The 11250-nt window shown below is 45.1% G+C and overlaps 1 long non-coding RNA gene across 1 annotated transcript in view; it reads right to left on the bottom strand.

Moving 5' to 3' along the window:
- Positions 1-1187: 1187 nt before the first annotated feature.
- Positions 1188-11250, bottom strand: part of LOC147022618 (uncharacterized) — a 14567-nt gene continuing 4504 nt past the window's right edge. Inside the window, exon 3 of the long non-coding RNA XR_015059678.1 lies at positions 1188-1329. This is a non-coding gene — a long non-coding RNA (uncharacterized LOC147022618). The remainder of the gene's footprint in view (positions 1330-11250) is intronic.

The following is an 11250-nucleotide window of genomic DNA, read 5'->3' as shown; positions in this document are numbered from 1 at the left end:
GAAGCTCTCATTGACCTGTTGAAACTGGTACCCTTTTCATGCCAAGCAGATTGATCATCAGCTGCTTGACGACACGTGAGGGTTTGTAACCCATGCCCTGATTACTGCCAGCAATGGGTCCCCGAGAGAAGGGCTCAGAGATAGCACTCTTTCCATTAAGATGTCCAGTTTGGGTTTCTGTCAACCTGGTGCTTCGCAGGCATACGGCGTTTCATCAAGGAGTGTGCCATCTATCGGATGCACCGTTAAGCCTTGCTCTTGTCTATTGCGTGAAATATATATATATATTTGATACATTTTTGGAAGCATGTCAGCATCTTCTCGTCGTGGAGTTTAAAGTTCTCACGAGTTTATTTTAAAAGGATTGGGCCATTGTGTGCCAGCACCGTGATAGATTCCAAATTCCTGTCCTAATGTGCAGCATAACCATCATCGGCATCGTCGTGCATCAGTCATGATGGATCCAGCAGGCAGAATCTATAATTTAATCCCAGTCTAATACACAATAACTCCTATTTAGTCCCCACGAGTTACACGTTACAGTCTCAGTGAGAATAAATGATCATGAAGTGTTAGATCTTGGGCAGTGTCCGTGGCTGGCAGAAAGGTGTTATCAGCAAGAGTGGTCACACATGCCTCAGAGCCATCTACCCTTGGTTCCAATCTTGGTCCAGCTATGAACTGTCAACCCGGTGTTTCACAGCCAGGGCACATCGATACGTGTGCCATTCCTCGGATGGACGTCAAACGGAGCATCCCATCTGCCAGCATTATTTGCTGGACGTTAACAGATCCTACGTCCTTCAGGAAGAGGCGAGCTGTCGCCAGCACCCTGGCCAAATTGCCGCCCCAGCCTACAGGGGGCACTGATTCAGCTGCACAGCCATGCTCCCAGCAATGATGCAACCAGAAGCCAGAGAGTTGCATCCAAAATGAATAAATTAATGAAAGCTGCAGTGGTTGATGCAGATGGAGGGAAGGGTCATTGGTCCATTACCAAATGTTTGTCCAGCAGGTACCCAACAAATCATCACAATGATTAAGATCACCACACCGATACACACCCGTGGAAGCGTCAGCACCATTCACAATTCTCCACATCATGAGATAGGGCTGTGTTAAGTCCAATTTGCTCTTGAACACAAGGTCCTGCACGACACGGAATACACAGAAACTTGAACATACCTGAATCACTCCAGTTATCTTGTCTCCTAATTTCCCTTGGATGTTTTTTTTTTTTTGGAATAGAAAGTGGGTTTCGTACAGGTGGTGAAGAATGTGTCTCTTGGATTTGAGCACGACTTGGTGAAACAAGCAGACGTGATCAATCTGTGGATTTCAGACAACATTATTATCAATAACAAAATATATGTCATTAAGCATTTTATGACTGACAAAAAATTGCAGAAACAAGTTTAAAAAAAAAACAGTAAATTTTTTTTAAAACAGAGTGGGATGAAATCTCAAACAAACAAGCGAACAAGGTAGGAATGACACTAAATTACGATATGCAACAGAAGACGAAACCACAATCCTCTTATTGATTAGCATCATGACATCTTTTGACATTTTACTTTTTTGTGGGATTGTGGTGGAACACCGTCAAAAGCCGAGGTTAAAAGTATAAGCCGACGTAATGTGCCGCAGCAAAGGAAAGCATTTCGGTGGTCAAAGGTTCTTCTGGTTCTTCCGTCCCTCTCAACATTTGGTTGAGAAATTTCAATTTCCTGATTCGAAACACATGTTCACTTTATATCTAAATGTAATATGTTCACTTCAGGTTAATCCGATACGATTCGTATTTTTCAATTAAGAAACTCGTGCTTATCTGTTCTCTGAATTCTTTAATTAACCAAGTTGAGTCCAGATAACAATGCCGCACTGAATTTCATCATTCATGATTCATTGGGGCAAATTAAAACCTACGCACAGATCTCATGTGTTTTTTTTTATTCTCTGTTCCTAACAAAACACACACACACACACACACACACACACACACACACACACACACACACACACACACACACACACACACACACACACAACAGGCTTCATTTCATAATGAAAACACAAAGACATAAATTCAGGTCCAAATTCAAATTCAGACTTGGAGCAACATTACATTTCACAGTCATCATAATGTCAGAGGCATCAAAAGTAACAGCCACTTCACAACTCTCAAGCAGCAGCGTCTGTCTGTGTCTGTGGCTGTCTCTGTCTCTGTCTCTGTCTCTGTCTCTGTGTCTCTGTCTCTCTGTCTCTGTCTCTCTGTCTCTGTCAATTTCAGTAACTTCCAGCATATTTCATAAGATTTTTCTTTCGCTTTGTGTGTCTAAGCATCAAGGAATAAATAACCCAGCTCAAATGTGTTACATATTGAACATCACCCTCAACAAATGCAGTGAATTAAACATCAACATAAACTGTTCTTAGTAAATCGAACGATGAACTGCAGTGTTTAATAGAGCACGTATCGTGTAATGTGTACGAAGATCGCCACACCGATACACACCTGTGGAAGGTGCACGCTGTCGTATTAAAGATCCATCTACATATTTCGTAACGAAGGTGTGGATGGAGGTTGTATAAAGCAAAAGGGGGGGGGGGATGAAAATAATTTATTTTATCTGTTTCTAAACAAGGCAAATGTTCAAGACCATCTCCAAATTTCATCACACCACTAAGGTACTGATGAGGATATAAATCTTACAAAAGGCAAGAAAAGGGAGTTACGGAGAAGGTAAAAATGTGGGAAGAACTTGGGAGTATACAGGAGTAATAAAATGAAAGGTAACGGTGTTTTGATTTGTTGATCACTAGTCGGAGGGAGTACCCGACGATGCCCGGTGCTGTTCTTCTAATCCTGTTGGCATCTTGAAGAAATCAAATTTGGTTTTTTGAGATTTTTTTTGTGGGGTCCCAAAACACTTCCCAACACCCACAAAGGAATGGGGTCGGGCATCATTTAATATTACTTTTCACTTGTTACAAAGGCTTGGGCACGATAGAGCGATAAAAAATGTTCAGCCAATTTTTTTTTTTTTTTTTTGCTCGAAACACTCCCCAACGCTCACTGATGAACCTCTGAAAGTTTGATGAAGATCCATTTGGCCATCTCTGAGAAAAATGGCAACACACACACATACAGACAGACAGACATCTCTCTTATAGTGTCGATAGTGGGGTGAGGTGGAGCAAAAATTCCGGCACTTTTGCTGAAGTATTATGTAGATATCCATGAAAGATAAGTTCTTTAATCGAACTAAACTTCTGAATTTGCATTCTGCCACCTACTGGTTAAAAAAACTCCATCCATTGTGCTGTGTCCATCGTCTTCCTCCAAAACGAACCAGAATGAATTAAAAATGGATCCCCTTTCAGCATTCCCTCGAACTGTGCCAAAACTTTTAACAAAAACAACAGTTTGAAACAGCACATTTGACTGTTTCAAAGTGTGCAAATCCATTTTGTGCAAATCCGTTTGACTTATGCGATGAAACTGTAACACTATGACGTCATAACCGTGACTTGTGCTCGACGTTGCAGATGTAACGGGAATGCAATATAATCCGTGTTGAGCTCCGTGTGCTTCCACGTACCCCTGGTGGGATTATATTATTTTGTGATTAAAACTGCTCATGAAATTTCTGGAATCCTTTGAGGGGATCACAATGTCACTGGTAAAACAATTCAATAAATCCAGGTTAGATTTTGAAATGAAACAGTCGCTCTTTGAAACCGCTCGTGTTTGTACATGAAGGACCTGTGACGAGGTGAGGGGATTACAAAGTTCCCATGGATTGTCAGTTCAAGCATCAATGCATCATCTAGGTATTTTTTTGTGTTTAAGATATCCACGCTTTGTTTGCTTAGCTCATACAGAGGAAGCAATTCCTCTAGACTTCGAAGAAGGTTCAGTGAACTTTAAACTGCCACTCTTTGCGACGTTTGCTAAAGCAATTATTAACCTGGAAGTGGAATCCACAGCTGGCTGTGGAGGATATCGAAATAAATAAAAAAAAGCTGGGATTCGTTTTCCAGGTGTTCTTTTAACACACAAGGAAAAAGAACACGAGGTGAGTTCTGGAAGCAATAGAGTCAGATCAGCGCACATGTAACCGAGCTGTTGAGTTCGTTCACAGTGAGTGCGAGTGAAATAATTAAATACTCTCATTTTCCACTTGTAAGCCAAGCAATGGCTCAGGATGCAGTTCAAAACTATAACTTCTGCCTAATTTGTTCTGCAAACAAAGCAGATGTAATTTAAACAAGCAGAACTGTGACCCCCCCCCCCCCGCCCCCCATTCTGTGTTGGAAATACAAACATTGAGCAAAGCACTTTTCACATCTCATCAACGCAAAGTCAATAGATATTCATTTCATGAGGTTCTTTTAGGGCCGGCACCCCGCCAATCTGTCCTCCACCACCATCCCCCTTCCACCCCCATCAGTCCCACACCAGGAGAAACCCATCAACTCTTCGCTAGAGATTGCGCTTGCTCCCGCGACCCTTCGACCATCGTTTGGTGCAATTGGTGAGACGTGAGTTCGAGCTGCGCACGCAGTCCGTGCGGCCCCATTGCGGCCCAGATCAGCACGAAGGCTGCAAGGGAAGCGCAATTAGCGAGGGCGCTGATGTGGCAGAGCAGGGAGGCAGGAAAGGCGCCTTTGTTAAAACATCCATCTTGAAAATGTTGCCTCGTTCTTTGGGGACGCATCAGCTGCAATTGGTGCCCATGCAGGAAGAGAGTTCGGGTACGATGGGAAATGCGCATTAGCGGGGTCATACGAGGGAGAGTTGTCATGGCTTTTCATGACAGACATTTGAGAAAAATAAAGTAGGCCTGGTAGAAAGAAAAACAAAACATAATCCAATGTCTAATTGTTCATGATAATTCTACCAAACTTATAGAAATTTAGACGTGGCATCTTTTAAATCTTTACTTCGTATCCAGAAATCTGAGCTCATGGACGAGCTAAACGACAGAGGGCACCAGGTGCACAGACCGATGGAAGATCAAAGTGGAACAGGAAGACAAAGACATCATACATGAGTGGATGAGAAGCAGAAAGGAAAGGGACAGGAATAGGGGATGGGTAGGTGCCAGGAGAATAGTGAGACAAAAGCATGAGATGACAATGGGCAGCACTCTTATAAGACTGGAGTGACGAGTGCAAGAAGATGGGCACAAGGTGTTGGTGTCACAAATGAGAAAATCGAGGGATGAAGGAATGGAGGTGAGCATTCAACTTAGAATTTGAGAAGATATTCAGGAATATAGGATTATGGAAGGCATTGTGTGACCTTGGAGGGTGGAAGAGGTGGAAGGGGGGGGGGGAATCTAGATTCAAACAGAGGGTTCGAGGGTTTTCACCAACCTTCTTGAAACTTGGCATCGTGATGAGATATCCTAATTACACTGGAGAGCCTTTTTGTGATTGCCTCCATCGGAACAAGAGAATAACCAGCTAAACCAGCCCAAAGTGGGATGCATACTCCATGATATTTTGTGTGAAAGCCTTCGACACTTTAATGAACTCTGAGCAGCTCAAAGTGGCCTTAGCTCTATGGAGAATACTGGAGTGTTGACCTGCCTTAGCAGCTAGTTTAGTAACATGGTGCAGCCATCACAGGTTATGACAGATTGTGAGGTATTGCAGCTCCTGGGACTGCATCTCTTCCAGGGCTTGGTCAGAGAAGTAGACCAAGCAGTTCAAAAGCTGGTCCTTGCAGAGGGACATAGTGAGAGTATGGGCATTTGTGACATGACCTATGAAGTGAGAGTATGGGCATTGAAAGACATGTTCCAGGGAGCTGACGAACAACTTTTTCTCCCCAGATTTTCAGAAATGGTTGATGCAACAGACTGTTTTTCTGAAGTGTGGTGTGCTGTTTTGCACATTATCTAGGAAAGCAGAGAGGTTATTGATATTGACCAAGAAAAAGGTCGGTCCTAAAATTCTGCCTTGTGGGAAACAAAGCTTCAACATGGAGATCTCGAGACAGAATGCCAGCAAGAGCAAACCATTGTTTCTGCTCACAGGGAAAGTTTGGTGGTCTTTGAAGGAAGGTCTCCTGAATACCATAAACAGACAGCTTGGAAAGCAAGAATGTGACCGAGATAGTCTCAAAAGCTCAAGAGATGTCAAGAGTAATGCTCCAGATTTTAGTGCATCCTCCCATGATTGGGTTTAAAGAAACAACACTTCAATGTGACAGCCAAAGTCAGAAGCCAAACTGATGATCAGAGATTAGAGTTGTCAAGGTAATGCCTGCAGTTTGCAGTCGCTACCTGGGTTGAGGTGAAGAGTAACCGGTCTGCATTTGAGTGGATCAGACTTTGGACCCTTCTTGTGAATAGGGGTTGTTTGCAGCTTTCCAAGATGAAGGGAGACATGGATAAAACTGAGACAAGAGGAGAGGATAAGGCTGAAGAACATTTCTTCAGGATCATAGCGTGAATGTACTCTGGATCATTTACAGAGGAGGTGTCAAGATTTGGACGGAACTTCTGAACCTCAGTGGGAGAGAATTCCACATGCTACAGAAAGCTGTTATTTTACTTGAAATCCCTTTACGTGTGTGTGTGTGAGCGCGCGCGCGCGTGCGCGTGCGTGCGCGCATCTACAATCACGACCATGTATGAGTGCATATGTATAATCCCGATTCATGTGTGTATGTGTGTGTATATAATAATGCGTATAATATGTGTATAATCACGTATGTACAATATAATCACGACAGTCCATGAATGTAGAGGTACAGCGGCCTGTAAAAGTATTTACTCCCTACCAATCATGCCACATTTAGATGAATTAAGAAGAAACAATTTTTCCAAATGATCTTTTTTTTATTCATAACTGAAGCGTTCAAACTAAACACTGTTGGAGTGAAAGGAGGTTACATGTCAGGAATACCTGCAAAAAACATGAACGGATCAAAATTCACTGGTTGTAAAAGTATTCAGCCCCTGAGATCAGTACTTGGTGGAAGCACCTTTTATAGCAATGACTCCCACGAGTATTTTTGGGTAGGTCTCTACCAGCTTTGCACAGTGAAATGGTGAATTCTTTGTCCATTCTTCATGTGAAAATTGCTCTCGTTCTTCCAAGTTTGATGGGGATCGTCAATGGATTGCAACCCTCGAGTCTCGCCATAAATGTTAAATTGGGTTCAAGTCAGGACTTTGACTGGACCTCTCAAGAACATTTATTCTATTCTTACTCAGCCACTCCAGTCTGGCTTTATCTTTGTGCTTCAGATAATTGTCCTAATGAAATGTGAATCTCCTATACCCAGTTTCAGATTCATGGCTGACTCAAGCAGGTTTTTATCAAGGATTCTCCTTCACTTTGCACCATCCATTGTCCCTTCTATCCTGACAAGCTTGCCAGCCCCTGATGATGAAATCAAATGAAAGACCAAATACTACATGGAAGTCATCAGAAGGAACCTGAATAAGTAAAGAGCAAAGATGGAGTCATCAAGAGGAACCTGGATAGGATTTGGGTTTCAGCCACTACTCCTTTTCCCTCAAACTCATCCAAGCACAGCCAAGTGAGCCTTCCAGAAATTTTTTTGCAATAATTCACTTCTTAATGATGTATTTCACCGTACTCAAAGGGATAATAAGTGACTTTGAAATCTTCTTATAACCCTCTCCTGAACAGTGCTTCTCCACCACTTTATGTCTGACTTCTTTGGAAAGCTCCTTGGTCTTCATGTTTCCCTTGTTGGTTGAGCAAGTGAGATATACCTGAAACTCCTTTATCTCTAGTAGTGTTTATCTCTCATACTACCAAATAGTCTCTTTGTCTGTGCTCCATTTAACAGAGCTTTCCCCGGTCCTGAAACATCCATCTTCACCACAGCAAGGAACCATGACTCATGAACCAAGCTGTCTCCTTATCAATGCTCTGTTTAACTGAGCCTTACCTGGTCCTGAAGCATCAATCTTCACCTGAAAAAGAAAGTATGACTCATGAACCAAACAGTCTCCTTATCCTTGCTCCATTTCCCCCTCCGTCCCCGAAGTGGTGACGATGTAGATTCGTGTAACCTACTGTGTGGCCTTTGGGGTAAGCGCGGTCTCGTTCTCTTATTTGTCTATCTCATCCCGCCTTTGTCTCATCCTTCCTTGATGGGATAGAATCGCCAAAATCCAACAAGCTGCAAGGCAAGGCCAGGGCGCCAAGTCACGTCCCAAACACTTTGATCGGCACATCTCCGGGCATCCTCTTTGCAGCCCTCCTCCCCCACCAAAGCTGTCACTCTTGGCTCGGTTCTCACACCCATCAAAGTCGTCGTATTTGGCATGGTCCTATATCCCACGGAACTCAGTCCCATGCGGGCGGAACCTGGCAAAAAGGGAGTCGCCCAATCTCTGGCTCTCACTCTCAGCATGATGGGGTTGGCAAAACACAACAAGCCACATGGCCAGACCATGTCGCAAACACGTGTCGATCAGCGCGACTCTGGATGCCAAAAGTATGGCCTTCTGTCTCACCAAACCAGCCAACAATGGCTGGGTGATCTCCCCTCGAAGTCGTAATATTTTGCACAATTTTGTGTAAATCCCACAAAACTCAGTCACTCTCGAACTCAACGGTCAGAACTTTGCAAGAGGGAGTTCCCCAAAGCTCGGGCCTTCTCTCCTGGCAGCATGGGTAAAAAAGTCCCACAGTTTGTGACGTGGACTGGCCCTGGTTGCAGGAACTGGCGGTGTAACAAACGCATTTAAAATGGAATGATACCAAGTGTCTTGTATACATCTTGTCCCATCATCTCGTATGTCAGATCAGGCCAGATTATATCTGTGACTTGTGACAGGTATCATGTAAACTTGTACTAACCTGTTCCTTGTCGAGTTGTCGGTGACGAAACCGTCTCCCCCACCAGGTTTTTTGGTGAGGAGGGTGTTTGGATATGGACACCCAGCGTGATTAAAAACAAAACCTGTCAAAGGGCGGAGAGCTCCTTGTGAGCCAACGGCCATCCATATCTAGTGCCCAACTGTGTCTGCGGTCGTCCTACGACAGTTGGGTTACTTTTTTATTAGGAGGTTGGTGGCAGGATTTGTACTCCGGCCACCGTAAAGCCCTTCATTCCGCAAAACACAAAAACGCAAATAAATCTGAAAACCTACTCCATGGGAGTACCTCCTGTGCAGCTTCCCTTCGCAGGGCAGCTCACCGGATGACGGGATTGGGGCAAAGCCTTCGGGACCCCCAATCTTTGATGATAGGAGGGAAACCACGGGGTAACATTCCCAGGTCAGATTGCAGGAGAGTGTGTCGGAGTGGAGCTGAGGTGTCGTCCACCAGACGGCGGTCTCCTTGGGTTAACCTGAGGCGGTCCCTTCGGGTGGGTGCCTGGAATGTCCTATCCCTAAGAGAGGATGATCACCTGTCTCTGTTATCATCTGAGCTCAAGCGTTTGGACGTCAGTATTGCAGCATGCTCTGAGGTTCAAAGACCAGATTGCGGCGAGATTATGGTGGGTGGTTACACCTATTATTGGTCTGGTCACTCTGATGGTTAGCATGCCCAAGGAATTGCTGTAGCTGTGTCGAAGAGGCTGACTTCAATGATAATTGAGGTAACACCGGTCAACGAGCGTATTATGAGACTAAGGATTCGTCACTCCTGAGGTGTCATTTCCCAGGTCTCTGTTTATGCTCCGACTGAGGCGAGTGATCTCACCGTGAAGGATGCATTCTACGCCATGCTCGCGTCTGTGGTTGATCAGTGCCCCAGACGTGATACACTTCTAGTCTTGGGGGATTTCAATGTATCGAGTGGAACTGATAGGGATGATTATGAGACACGTGTTGGTCCCCATGGGTCTAGAACTGTGAACCTGAATCGCACTAAATTCCTTGACTTTGCAAGAAGTCATGGACTTAGGGTGGCTGGTTCATGGTTTCAGCTCCCACAAGCTCATCGCTGGACATGGTATTCCAACACTGGTGGTGTGGCAAAGGAGATTGACCATGTTCTCCTTGATGGTTGCTGGAGGATGATCCAGAATTGCAGGGTCCACGAGAGTGCTCAGTTCCTCAATGCTGACCACCGGCTTGTTGTAACAACTCTGAAGTTGCACCTTAAATCCAGGAGAATGGTACCATCCCAGCCGAGGCTGGATGTTGGCAAGCTCAAGGATGAAATGGTAGCTGAGGAGTTTGCGAACAAGCTGAGTGGAGATTTGGGCGGTCTGGGTGCTTTGGGAGGTCCTGAAGAGTTGTGGAGTGCCTTCAAGACCACCGTCCTTGATGTTGCCATTGGATGTCTTGGAACTGACCGTAGGTCAAAGAAGAATTTTGTCTCTCAAGGTACACTGGATACCATTGTCCAGAGTCGCAGGGCCAGGTTGAATGGCAGAGCTGAGCTGTTCAGAGAGCTGAGGAGTAAAACTGTACGTGTGCTCAGGGTGGACAAGGAGGCCAATGTGCGAGGAATCTGTGAGGGGGTAGAGCATCACCTGTGGTCAAGTGATTCTCATGCTGCTTACAGGGGAATTCACGCATTGTGTTCATCCAAGCCCATCCCTCGGTGCACTGCAGTGAGAGCAGAGGTTTGTAGGCTCTTGACAGAGGAGTCCGAAGTGAAGGCCCGCTTGGCCGGTTATAGTAAGCTGTTGTACCAGGCTGATCCACCAGCTGTCGAGTTGGACGTCAGGGGTGTTATAATCCCTGTTGCTGACCATCCAATCAACTGTGGTCCACCTTCGTTTGTGGAAACACAGGCTGCGGTGAACCGGTTGAAACGGGGTAAAGCTCCAGGGATCTGTGGCTGAACTTCTCAAGGCTGGTGGAAATGCTGCACTCATGTCATTGCATGCAGTTCTGTGCTCTTCCTGGAATACAGGCATCATCCCAACTGACTGGAAGAGGGGCCTTGTTGTCCCTCTCTGGAAAGGGAAGGGTGATCGCCAAGACTGCAACAACTACCGAGGGGTGACGCTGTTCTCAGTGCCAGGCAAGGTCTTTGTTCGGATAATTCTTGATAGAGTTCGCCACCTTCTGCCTGAGCACAAGCATCCAGAGCAGTCAGGCTTTATACCAAAGAGGTTAACGATTGACCGTATCCTTGCTCTTCGGGTCCTCACCGAATGCAGACGAGAGTTTCGGCAGGGGCTGCTTGCAGCCATTGTTGATCTCTGTAAAGCGTTCGATTCAGCGAATCGGGAAGTCCTCTGGAGGTTTCTTGGTCTTCATGGGGTGCCACCAAAACTGATCGATCTGATGT

Source organism: Eptatretus burgeri, chromosome 7 (genome assembly GCF_056783735.1).
Source record: "Eptatretus burgeri isolate ZD-2024b chromosome 7, Ebu_testis_v1, whole genome shotgun sequence".
NCBI classification, from domain to species: domain Eukaryota; kingdom Metazoa; phylum Chordata; class Myxini; order Myxiniformes; family Myxinidae; genus Eptatretus; species Eptatretus burgeri.
This window is presented reverse-complemented; position numbering and strand designations above follow the sequence as displayed.